The following is a 13,576-nucleotide window of genomic DNA, read 5'->3' on the forward strand; positions in this document are numbered from 1 at the left end:
CAGTGGCCCGCTTGGGATAATTACGGGTCACCGTGGTGGCCGATCAGAAAATGACACGTGCAAGCGAGGTATCCTTTTAACTAAAAAGGGGTTAGCCCAGCGGTTAGCTCAGTTGTCCCAATGACCGTCTTTCATAGAACTATTCCCGCAACGTTCTAATAATCGCACCACCTTTCACCTGATTTTTTTTATTTATTTACAAGATACCTACATCTCCACGAGGGCATTTTTGTAGGGGGGACATGCAACATGTAAAGAACAGAGTATACAAATACATTTATACATCCATACACTTTTTCGAAAGCACTTATTCATATAGTTGAATCAAATGAGTTGAATCAAAGAAAGGAGTTGAATCAAATTAACACAAACTTAATTCACAAGTTTGGTGATTGTACATTTACACGCACATAAAGCAAATGCAAAACATAGATCAGAAAATATATTGACCGCGAGAACAATGAAATATAGCACGTCTACTATAGAGGTAAAGGTTCAAGAACGCTAACATGGAGGTTCAAATAAACGGAACTGGAACAAATTACACATTTTGTTTTCATTTTCGATAGCCCAGAAAATGAAATGTAACGCGGGAAATCATGCACAAAGTCTACACAGTTGAAGGTTTAGGAATAACGCTAACATGGAGGTTTAAATTGACATTTTTGGCCAACGCATTTTCATAACTCGCCCTCGATCATTAGCCACGGCTAAGTTTAAGGTGTTGCTCCGACCTTTGCATGTAATCACGAAACTTGATTAAACCTTTTATATAGAAATGAATGCGTGTCACAATGTATACAGAATCCAATCAAATTTGCTGTCAAGGTCTCACGTGCTGGTCGCAACCAAATTAAGGACTGCGGCACATCCATAGTGCTGTCATGGTGGAGCTCCTTGTTGCTGAAGCAACTGGTAAAAACGTCCTAGCGATCGTTAATAAACTTTCAAAAATGCACGGAAGGATTCAGAAGCCCCCCCACCCCGTGCCCCAATTCCCCCCTCCCCCCCCCCCCCCCCCCCGCCCAAAATACAAGAGGTAGTAAACACAGCGGCATCTTCCCCTGGCATGCAGGATTGGTCATGCAGACTTGGTACTTCGTTTTCAGTACACACTTCCTTACCAAGTGCCTGAAATATGCGACATAGCAGGTTAATAAAATAAGAAAGCCCACTAACGACAGTACAAGCATCAACGGCAGGGGTAGCCCAGAAGAAGGCTCTTGGTATTTTCGTTCCAAATGAGAACGTAAAAAAAACATTAAACTTTTTGCAGCCTATATAAAATGGGCGCCCGCCGTTTTTGCTTCATGCGCAGAGTCAAGAAAGGGAAGGGAAAAACATTCCTGGTGCCTGTCCGTCAAATTAATCCCTCGTTAACTCGAACTCTGCTATCTCAAAATATCTTCTCAAAACTTTTTGTCACGGTGTGTTTACCTCCCATAGGCGCCCGCTTTATCTCGAAACATTTTTTTCGGATGACCACGGACGTCTCGAAATACTGGCAGAGAGGACAAAAGGCAAAGTCCGCTGCAGGCAGCTGATAAGGTCCCCGTCAGAATGATTACTCCCACTACTCGCCGAATGCGGTCGTGAAGTGCAAGTTTACGCGGACTACGCGTCCCCGTTACCGGAATACTGTCTGGCGCGTACATCATTGCTGTGGTCGACGCAGCTGATCATGCGGACGAGGAGGAGCCTCCAGAAGTGCGTGCGTACAATGGCAGAAACAACATCCATGCTGCGTCTGCTTTGTAACAAGGTAAAATGTAGCGGTGGCGACCACCAATTCATGCGATGCATTGAGAAGCTCGGGTACGCTTTTCTGGGGTGCAGATGCGAACGCGAAACAGCTGAGCGCAACACGTTTCTTTCTTCTACAATAATAAAAGTTTTTTTTCCTGCGAATTATTTTGCCTTTATTACGAAATCTCCCCTGTGCAATAGTGCTTTTGTTAGCACCACTAGCTGTTATTTCAGGAACCTGGCTACAAATTTTCTGCATTTGTCTTAACTCGAAACTCCGTGCTTATCTCAAAATTTTCAGCTAATTTTACGACTTTGAGTTATCGAGAGGTTACTGTATATCAACAATTAGCGTTTTCAGAAAACGCATAAAAAATGAGAAAGTATCGTTCAAGTGGAGTTATAGCGTTTCTGCGTCTACTTTCTAAATCAGCTGACCAAAGCCGCAGGTTCAATTCCCGGCCGTGGCGGGGCCGCTTTTGTGATGGAGGATAAAAGCGAAAAACGCCCCTGTCTTCGACATTTCGGCGCACGTTAAAGATCCCCAGGTGGTTAAAATTAATCCGAAGCCCCCCAGTACCGCTTGCCTCATCGCCTGTGTAGCGCCGGCGCGTTAAACTTCATAATCCAAAATAAATCAGCTTCGCAAGCGCAAAACACCGCCGTGAGCAACGCAAATATTGCCGCGCGCAGGCTGGGAGCAGGTGCCGGGGAGCGCCGGCTGTTCAGTTGTTGACGACAGCAGCGCCGCCGCTATACCGGTTTTATTTTCTGCGCGAAAGTCGACCCGGCGGAGCAATGGGAGAGGCCGCCGCTCGGGCCACTCTAAAACTTCTAGTACACTCTACTGCCGGTCTAGCCACCCTACTGCCGGCCATGGTGCCGGCACGGTCAGGGGTTGTTCGACAGAAAAAAGGCCTTTACCACACTCCAACAAATCTTTAACGACTCTGAAATGTAAGTTTGATGTTTGTTGTTGGTGTTGTTCAACTGGTACAGCCACCGGAGTTGTGTTGCCCATTCTCCGCCGAAACAATCAGTTTCGGTTCCGTTTCTGTCCGCTCCGCCTTTTCGGTTCGCTCCCGTTTCGAAATGCGGACGGCTTGGGCGGCGCATCGAGCAGCAGACGACCTACCGCTCGGCGGCCCGTGCGGTGGAGCAGTGGGAATGGGATTTGTTGTGAGGATGACCTGCTCGCGGGTGTTTTTGGGCGCGTGTTGGTGATTGAGCCTGCGTCTTCCGTGCTTTTCTCGACCACTTCGGCCGGAGTGTCACACCGTGTGGATACAGCGGCGAGGACTCGGAAGAACAGACGCCAGGTGTTGCGACGGCGGCGGCAAACGCGTCCGAGGCACGCGTTGCTCCAACAGGTAACGTGGGCGCGTTCCTCTCGCTCTGCGCGGGGGAAGCGTTCAGCCTGCAGGCAGTTGTTCCGCGTCGGACGGCACATTTTCCTCTATTACCGTAAATTAACAGACTTCTCTTCTTTTTGGCTATGTCGTAAGGAGTTGCTCAACGCACTACCTGCGGTCACGGAAAATAGAAATGCTTGCAAAAGAATTGGCATTTGGGACAGGTGGTGATGAAGTTGACGTTGTGAATTACTATTCAGCGCGAAAAGACGTTAAACTGGGCGAGAATGGCGCGCTTGTGTCTGGTAAAATTCCTCTTGTGTTTACGCACGTCTTTTCACGCCAGTTATTCAGTACCGAGGAACGCGTGTACAGTATACAAATACATTTTCAGGTGTTAGGTACCGCAAATTTACGTTGTGAGAAAAATAGCAGAATCTAAGCGGGCTGAATTTAGTGGCCAAGCTTTAACTTTGTGTTAACGCCCCAATTTCTGACAGATACATTCACTAAACGCTGTTTGCAGGTTGGCGTTGGCGCCTATATTGCTTGATGTTTTGTTTTGTGGCGCGAAAGTTAAAACTTTCAATCTGGTTTTAATTGCTCGGGATATCGTGCCTTTATTCGGGGGGAGGGGTTAGATCGTTTTAATGACCAAAACATTATAGGTATACCAGTACAAGAGTTTTTTATTATTTTTTAACGTAGAAATATTCTCCGCAATATTTCATGAAAGTAAAACCCACACGTCGCCAAAACTTCATCTTTACTGCCAAATGGGCTTGATTTTTCTGAGTTTCAGACTTGGCGCAAAACCGTGGCCTGAATCACAGTATTCTGTCCGAAACAAAGTGCGGTTTTGAGAATGTACTGCACACCGCCCCAACCGTTCGTCTACGAGAGGAAACGAACAAGCAGTTGGGGCTACAAAATTCTTCGGCGCCTTTTATGAAAACGTTGCAACACACTTTACAGTCTTGGCCATCGGCCTGCACGCAACGATAGCATTTGCCATCGGTGTATACATGGAGCTTATAAATTACACTTAGTTGTTTATATGTGAAGTGAAAGTAATAAAATTATCGGCTTGCATTTTGTACCGGGGTGTATAGACGCGTAAGTTGGCGAATGGTGGAAAGGACTTGAATGGTTAATCGCTGGCGAAGTTTAGTTAGACACGTAGCGGCACGCATCGGGGTTGAGAGGTAGCTGGAGGGAAAGTGTCACACGGTTGCTTGATCGTCCCGTAATTACTGCTAGCTGATGCCACTTTTCACGCTATAGACAGCTTTCCTTTTGTAGAAGGACTGACGTTTGAAATGGCACGCGAAGGCATTACGGGTGACAATTCGAAAACAACACGGTTGTCGATTCGCTTTTACAGAAAGTAGAGCGTGTAACGAATGTCACCTTTCTCTGCACAGTGCACTGGTATGGAAGAGCTGGGTTACAGGAGCTCAAGTTTTAACAGTGCTCGTTCATCACCTGGACGGAAGGAGAGCCTTGCGTGGCGAGCTCCGACCTGCGTAATTCATTTGTCAAACCACACGCTTTGACAAACTCGTCGTACCTGCATGAAACGTCTGGGCGTGTTTGCGTCTTTTGCTGTCGCAGCATTTTCCTACGTACTTCGATTCCTGTGAAGAACAAAAATGAAGAAATGGGCCCATTCGTATGCGCTCACACTGTATACAACAGCGCGTTATGCGGAACGAAAATGAAGAAAAAAGAAAGAAAGCCAAGCGCGCATTCAACGTTTGTAAGTGGTCTTGTGCCGCGCACGGGAAAATTGAAGCCGGAAGAGAAATTCTGTGCACCGGGCATGTTAGCACGAATAGATGGGAAACAAGACAAACAGTGTCTGCTCGCTTCACTGAAAATGCCCTCTCTTCTCTACTCCGCCCACCTCGTGTTCTTTCCCGGTCCTGTCCTCCCGCGGAGGTTTGCTCAAGTGCGTTCAATTTTCCCGCGCTCGCGCCATCTGCTGGAACCTGTTGTTAGAACGCCGTCAGCTGGTCCAGACTCGTCGCGTGCTCTCTTTGTATTTTCTGGGCGAGAATGTAGTCTTCAACGCGTGTGTTTTACTTGAGTACCAAGCGCGCATTTGTATTCAATTGCAAAAAAACTCTGCGAATGCCAGTTGTGCATTAATGTTTTGCCCCAGAATCCGGTGGCAAACATTGCCACCAGATTTAGTAGTCGAGAAATATTTTGCCTATATAAACGTCGCGTTCAGGAATTCCTTTCGTTTTTGGCCTCGCGGCTGAATCACGGCACAGGCAGACAGACCATGGCTTTCGCGATTGAGCAGCCCGAGAAGACGACAGTTTTCTGTCCCCCCCCCCCCCCCCCCTTTTCGCTTTTCCCGCGATGAGTGCGATGGGGCATTTTGTTTCTGCTGTGTGTGGAGCAGCTCGAGCTCTTTTGTTTTAGTGTTTGCTTTTATCATCGCTTGCTTCTCTTCAACGCCGTCATTAATGCGCTGTCTTTTGGGGTTTTTTTTTTTTTCATTTGCCTTTCCTAATTAAACGAACAATGGTACTCTAGGTCACGTACTTATATTTTGTCTCAACTATGCCTGGGGTTTCCATTGCGCCGAATAACGTGGACATGATTACGAGCCATTGCAGCGGTTTTCGTCCGTCATTTCAACTGCTTTTTTTTTTGTCAGATAACTCAAATTCAGTGGCAGCAGACAGACAGGCCGAAATGTCCGCCTGTAGGTGGCCCAAGAAAGGCCGTCGTCTGTAAAAACTCAGCCTGGCGGCCACTGCAAGATTGCGCGAATAGTGAATTATCCGGGAGCGGCACTATCTTATCGCCCAGTGGAGGGGAGGCCGGCTGTTGGTACCACTGGGGCTCCTCCATTCTCGGGGGCGAACGCACCGCGCACTGGGCGGGACGCAATGCCGTATCATTGCTACTACGATCGAGGAGAGTCCTCGACATTGGAATACATGTGAGTATGTGGGAGTACAGTCGAGTCCACTTATAACAATACCGGTTTTAACAGTATATCGGATATAACAATGGACAGCCGCGGCACCGTCAGCTTTTCATTGTATTCTATGGCAAAATAAACCGCTTATAACAATGCTGTAATGATGCAATATTGGTTATAACAATTAAATGTGGGCACTGGAACCAACCCTGAACGAAACAAAAATGCAAAAACGCTCCTGCCGACGCAGAAATGACCGAACTTTGGTCGTCGGTGAATGGTGGTGATGGAGACGCGTCGGGACTTGAGGAGTTTTTGCACGCCGACGACGCAGTAGCAACAAATGAGGACCTCACCGACGAGGCGATCGTCGCTGCGGTCACCGGCGCGGAAGACGACAGCAGTGACGACGAGGAGGAACCGGAACCCATGCAGGTTGTGTCGCATCAGGAAGCGTTGCAAATGATCGACTCCCTGCGCGATTTTGTGTTTGCTGAAAACCTTCCGCTCGGCCACGCGCAGCAGTTGGACGCTTTGCAAAAAGATGTCAATAAGATGGCCAGTAAGCAGTCGAAGCTGACTGCTTCCGGTTTTCTACCTGCTAAAAAGTGAAAAGTTTAAGCAACTTCCCCCTCATTAAGTGCTCTTGTTTATCATGTTCCCCTCATTAAATGCTCTTGTTTGTCAGGTTTTCTTTGTTATTTTCGGCATAACCCGCTTATAACAATAATCGGTTATAACAATGATATTTTCATGGCACCTCAATATTGTTATAAGTGGACTCGACTGTATATTCTCATCATCTAAATTTAAATACATCCGAAGCCCCACCGTGCGCACCGTCGCAGCCAGCAGGTGGCGTTCGTGCTCGCAGAGCCCTTTTTCGACACCTTAAGTTTTGATCAAGCGCTTTCGGACACTGACACGGGGAAAGAGTCGCTGTGCAGGCGACTTACGAACATCCTCTTGAGATTGTTCTCTCTTCCCTCTTCCTTTTTTTTTTTTTTTTTGAAGGGGGGGCTTCGGTTGACGACCGCAAAAGCTGCGGACATGAATCTGCGTTCAACCAGAATGAAAGTTTCCCAACATATATGTTTGGGTTGCTGTTCTACCCAGCGCGACAAGTAAAAAGAAAAAAGAAGCACCTCATGCCTACTTTAGTGTTTCTTTGGGGTAACCCATCGCTTCGCGGCATTTCCCCTACAGTGGGTCTGCGCCAGCGTTCGTTCGCTGAGTGGGCAGCTCACGGCCATGGGGGGGAGCAACAAGGAGAACTCTGCGTGACGACACTTTACCCGCAACGACCGTCCTCATTTTGTGTCCATCTTCTCCACCTAGCATGAAGCACCTGCTGGAACTGCCACTGAATTGACTCTCTTTCCCCTCCTATTCTCTTCCCCTCGCATCTCACAACTACTGACCGAGGCCTCGGGCCATTCTTAGAGGGCCTCCTGCATGCATCTTGTTTATTCCCTTGCACGTCGGGTCCATTCCATTGATTTATATGCGTACTCTTCGTGGCATTCTTTGAGGGACTATTTGTGCATCCATAATTTTGTATTTATGGACTCCTACGAGCTTGTGCAAACTTGAGGAGTTGCCAATAATGTAGCGCGCGGGAGATGTCTACGCAGAAGGACGCTGACAAACTAATGGACGCATTCGAATCACTGCGCACTTTTACCTTAGCAGGCCAAAGAACGAATGTCCAGCAGACGAGTATATGCAATCAATAATAAGCGCACAAAATTGCCAATCGTTGCTGAACCCGCGCAATGAGGCGCTGCAGGGACCGATCTGTAGTTCTAATCCGAGCAAGGCCGCACACCATCGTGTCTGTGACCACTTTAATGCGAAAGCATTGCATGGCCGATTGGGCAAAAAATCCGGCATTCGCGCTGTCCGGCTTTGTAATAGCTTATGCGCGTGCGACAGAAAACAAAAAACACACACAAAGCAACGCAGTGCGCCCATTGTCTGCTAACGCGGGGGTGCACCGACCTGACGTCCCCATTGGTTGCGACGTGTCACGTGGTTGCGAACACATTTCACTTGGGTTTACTCACGGGAATTTGGTTACATCCGTCCACAACTACGTCTCAGAGACAAGGCGCCTACCCTGTTACCCGCTCTTCTTGAGTGTATTTGAGCTGTACACACACGAAAGAAGAGCCTTTTCTACCAAACTTCCACGTAGCCTTCTCTTCCAAATTCCCGCATAGTGCGCACGTTTCTTCTATGTTTCCTATATTTGTTGTGCGATTATTGTCATCATTTTTTTTCTCCAAGTCTTAGTTTCCTAAATCGGGCACATTAGCCCCAGTAAAGCTCCCGATCCTGGCCAGTCCCCCAAGTGGATATATGCGCCACAAACAAAGGAACAACAACAACAATAACACGAGCGCGGCGTTCAATTGGGAACTGGTATACCGGCGCGGGTATGCGGCGGCCTGGCGTTAGGCCTAACGTTGCGCTTGACGTGTGATGAGTGTGGCCTTGTCAGGCATGTCGTTAAGATTAACGTTACTGCTTAAGCGGAAATATAGGCCTAACAAGGGGGATTTGCTGCGCCTCTTAGTCACGAAAACGGAGAGGGGGAAAAACGCAAAGAAAAAAGGGAAAAAGAAGAAGATGACGGCGACGAGAACACGCGCAACGGTTTCCATTAGGCCGATAGCTCTAACATCTACTCTAGTTAAAGTGATTGAGCGCGTTTTGCTTCCCCGGATTAACAAGTTTTTGACTGATAAGAATATCCTAAACTGCAGACAAATTGGCTTTAGAGAAGGATGCTCCATTTGGTGGGCACACATAGACTTAGAAAGTCGCATTCAGTGGGCACGACGGAATAAGCAGGTTGCTGCATTGGTCACTCTGGATATTTCAAAAGCTTATGACAGCGTGGAATATGGCATCCTCCTAGATCTCCTGGCTTATTATTCATTCCCGGAGTACATCACTGCGTGGATAGCGGCTTTTCTAGAAAGCAGAGAGTTCTTTTGTTACCAACATGGCTACGCCTCTTCTCGTTATAAGCAGACGCGTGGAGTCCCCCAGGGGTCTGTCATCTCCCCAGTGCTATTTAATGTGCTCTTGAGCTCCATACCTAGTCAGCCTGATGTACAAACATACGTTTATGCAGATGACATTGCCTTTTTCTCTTCTTCGCAGGATATTCATTCCCTGTTTCATTCTCTTCAGTCGTATCTGAATGCTCTAGAATTATGGCTGGACACTCTGAAATTTTCGTTAAATATTACTAAGTGTGCCATTCTCGTGTTCCCCCTTACGGACCCAATATCTATTTCGTTATCCTATCGTCACCAATCCATTCGGCAGGTCGATTCACTAAAATACCTTGGAGTTATATATGACAGTAAATTGACTTGGCGTCTCCACATTGAGCACATTGCAGTGAAAGGCTCCCGCGCTGTCGCTCTTTTGAGGGGCCTTAGCCACAAGCGATCAGGTCTGAGAGCAGATACACTCTTGATGATCTACCGCATGTATGTTCGCCCAGTCTTAGAATTTGGGTGCGTTTTGTTCTCTGGCTCTGCTGCCTATAAGCTCCTGCCTTTGGTGAAGCTCGAGCGTCAAGCATTGCGCTGCTGCTTAGGCCTGCCCGTATACGTCCCGATTAGAGTGCTGTACTTAGAAGCCGGAGTCCTAACGCTGAACTCCAGGTTCAAATACCTAACCGTTAATGCATTCGCAAAGTTCTTTGAGTCCCCGCTGGCCAGACCACAGGCTGTTTTCCTTCAGCATGCAAGGTCCTTTTTTGGTATATATTGGTCTCGTCTCCGGCGCCCACAGGTCATTTTTGCCAATTCGTTGCTTACTCCATTAAACACCACCTCCTTTCAATTCCCGCCTTGCAGACACCATCCACAGTAGTAAGGATTTCATTTGATTATATTTTCCCTAAAAACGCTAAGCTTCTCCCGCCTAACATACTCAATAACATTCTCCTGGCTCACCAGTCCGAATACCCATCCCACGTGGTCATTGCAACTGACGCTTCGAAAAAAGACGAAAAGGTTGGGGTGGGCATTTTATCTCCGACGTTGAACTGGCCTTTTTCATTGCGATTACCAGATTTTATCCCCACTTTTCATGCAGAATTTCTTGCTCTACTCCTTGCAATCCTGAAACTTGATCCGGCGAATTCTTCCGTGATGCTACTCACCGACTCCTTGTCCGTGTGCATGGCTCTCTCCTCAGAAACTTTACATCCTATTGCCAAAACTTTTTATTCCTGCGTCCCCACTCATGTGCGGGAGATTCGGCTCGTTTGGCTGCCCGGCCACTGTGGGTTAACCCTCAGTGAAACCGCTGACATATTAGCTAAAACAGCTTTGGCTTTACCGATCGTCGAGGTTCTTCCCCCGTTTTCTTGCGTGTTGTTGGCACGCTATCGCCAATACCTGTTTAATCAAGATGCCTCCGACCATGGTCTGAACACTTCTCCTGAACTGGAACACCTCAGGTACCGCTGGGAGAGAAGTTTATGCCAAACTCGCTTGTGCGAAGTATTGATAACTTCTTTTCGTTGTGGTGTACCACCCCTTAATCGGTATTTATACAGGGCAAATCTGATAACCACCCTTTTGTGCCACTTTTGCCAAGAAATTGAATCCGTAGAGCATTTCTTTCTTCTTTGCCGCCGATTTGCTAACCATCGGAGAAGGCTGCTGGAGATTCCCCTGCTACGTCTTGGTCTGCCTTTAACTGTACCGGTGCTCTTGTCGTTTGGGGGGACTAGGCTGGGCCGATGCCATAGGGACGTGTGCAACGCCATCCACTCCTTCATTTCGGAGACAGCTCGTCTGCAGTGCTAAAAACATTCCGATTAGGCTGACTTTTACTATAAATTTCCTATTCTTCTCTCTGTTTTTTTTTCTCGTGTTTTCTCTCTCTCTCTCTCATTAACCTAGACCAAATTCTTTCTACTGCTCCATTATTTTGCCTTGATTGATTGTAATGAAAACATAACTCTTCTTGGCCAATCCCCCTAAGTGGGTATGCGCCATTTTTCGGGCCACCACCACCACCACCAGCCAGCCTGCAGGGCGCTCTTCGAGGCGCACGGGGACGCGCACAACACCGACACATCCGTCAAGCGGGTTCGCACTAATGCTTTCGCACTTGGAACTCATAAGCAATACTTCGGTGTTCTCGGAATCGTTTCTTGTTTTGTTTTTAAACACACTAAGGCGTGTTTTCGCGTTCGACTTCTCTTACGGGACATGCTTTTGGTGTGCGTTTAGCTTCTCGGCCAGTTTCAGTCCACTCACCTCCTGTCGCGCCATGGCAATATAGTTCCAGCCGGAACCCCTTTTAATTATGACGGAACCGGGGGAGGCCGTCCGGGGAACGTATACACCAGGCTCATTTCCCTGTTAATAAGTGGGGCTTAACGAGGGGGTTAGGGACGACCATAGGTCGGCGTACTCACTCGTGAGTACACTCATTTGTACTCATTTGTACTCAAACTCACGAGTGAGTACGATGATGAGTGATCACACACCCAGAAAAAAATAGTGAGTACGATGACGAGTGAGTATAGGGGTAAGTCCACTACTCGTGAGTACAGTACTCATGAGTATGAGTACTCATGAGTACAGTATTCATGAGTATGAGTACTCATGAGTATGAGTACTAATGAGTATGAGTACTCATGAGTACACAGCACTCATGAGTACACATCACTCATGAGTACACAGCACTCATGAGTACAATACTCATGAATACTGTTGTTGCGAGTGCTTGCACTCTTGAGTATATGCACTCCTGAGTACAGTAGTGAAAACAGTAGTGCAAACAAGAAAACGGACGACAAAAGCTGCCACCCGAAGACACGCAGAAAAACGCAGTTTACGGCCACGGCTGCACCGACAACCCCCGAGCTCCCCTGAGCCCGACCCGGCCTGAGAACAAGAGGAGACACCAGACGCAACGCGAGTGCTTACGTTCCGTTTTGCTTTGCCACATGTACTTGCCTTCGCGCAGTAAGTCGCCCAACGACACTGCACCGCGTCAGACGTTTTCTTCCTCTGTCCTGATTTATATGTAACCTGTGTTTTTCTAATCAATTAAACAATTTATTTTTTCTACTTAGTCTTTCATTCGAGCTACGACCTAGCTAACAGTGCAGATAAGTTGATTATTCGTGAGTAATACAAATTGAGTACTCATGAGTGCAGAATGAGTAGTACTCATGAGTGCAGAATGAGTAGTACTCATGAGTGAAAAATGAGTAGTACTCATGAGTACAGATTGAGTACTCATGAGTACAGATTGAGTACTCATGAGTACAGAGTGAGTACTCATGAGTACAGATTCAGTACTCATGAGTACAGATTGAGTATGAATACTCGTGAGGACAAATGAGTTTGAGTACAAGTGAGTACGATTACAAATGAGTATTTGATGAGTGAGTACGAGTGATTTTGTGAATAGACGAACTTTTTGAGTCTGAGTTTGATTGAGTACAGCGTGAATGAAAAAAATTGCGATTGATTTTGAGTGAGTTCTTTCTGTTTTGCCGACCTATGGGGACGATGCTCACGAAGGTAAAACATAGATGGAATGTAAGAGATGTAAGATTTTCTGAAGCTTTAGTAGGGCCCAAAATAGCCAAGAATTTGGTCTTCATGCTTTTATCTGGTTTCGGAAGGCCCGTTACACATGATAAGCTGCCGTATAAGAAGGAGCAGGAGGAGGAACAACATGCAGCATTTCTTTGTCGGGGGAAAGAGGAGTGGGTGGTGGCCCCAGTCCCGGCAGCCCTCAGGAGCCGCAGAGGTCCTCGAGCGTGGAGTTGACCAGCCGAAGCTCGGATTGCTCCAGTGTGGGCGAGGGAGGGAGGGGGCTGCGATGCTCAACGCACTCCCACGCGATGTGATGGCTGCTGTTCGGTGCGTTGCAAGTTGCGCAGTGGCAGGGATAAGCCGAACGGTGGGCGAGATGTGATGCAGAATTGTAGTAAGTCCGGGTTTGAATTCGGCGCCAGATCCGAGCGTTCTTAAATATATTCGCAGATGGTGGTCGCTTGGCGATCGGCAGTCACATGGTTGCGGGAGCTTCCCAGCCCTCACGCGATTCCCGTTTCCTCGCGTGGCCTGCCACACTCCCACGTGGACGGGAAAGCCTTGGGGAACGACAGCGCTGTGCGCGGGTTTCCCCATTTGGTCCGCTCGGCTCAGCCCAAGGAGGCGGTGAGATCGATAGCTTCGTACCACGGATGCGCGCATATAGGATGTATCTATGCTTGCGTAGCGTATCTATTTATATGTGTATACATACGTGCCGCGTGCCGAGCAGGCAGGAGCGTCGATGTGAGGTGGTCGTCGACGTCTCTCTTTCGCGCTGTATATACAGCAACGAGAAAGAACAGAACCGTACCGCAATGTCAGTCACCATTTCGTACAACACTTGCGAGTATTATATACACCACTTCGACATCTCTGACATAGCTCCCCTTCCAGTCGTATAGGACCATAATTCAATGGACGTTCTTTCAAACTAGCTGCTGTCA

General features: G+C 47.7%; 1 protein-coding gene across 3 annotated transcripts in view; it reads left to right on the forward strand.

Moving 5' to 3' along the window:
* Window positions 1-2,583: 2,583 nt before the first annotated feature.
* LOC144173849 (uncharacterized) overlaps window positions 2,584-13,576 on the forward strand; it is a 131,881-nt gene continuing 120,888 nt past the window's right edge. The window contains exon 1 of one of the 3 annotated variants that reach the window (XM_077702125.1): window positions 2,584-2,703. The gene's annotated coding sequence lies outside the window, so the exon portion shown is untranslated. Of the gene's footprint in view, window positions 2,704-2,874; window positions 3,117-13,576 lie in introns of those variants that run through there. The other 2 variants (XM_077702124.1, XM_077702126.1) reach the window with 2 other exon arrangements.

Source organism: Haemaphysalis longicornis, unplaced genomic scaffold, assembly GCF_048455015.1.
Source record: "Haemaphysalis longicornis isolate Haplotype H1 unplaced genomic scaffold, Haemaphysalis longicornis Haplotype H1 scaffold_3, whole genome shotgun sequence".
NCBI lineage: Eukaryota > Metazoa > Arthropoda > Arachnida > Ixodida > Ixodidae > Haemaphysalis > Haemaphysalis longicornis.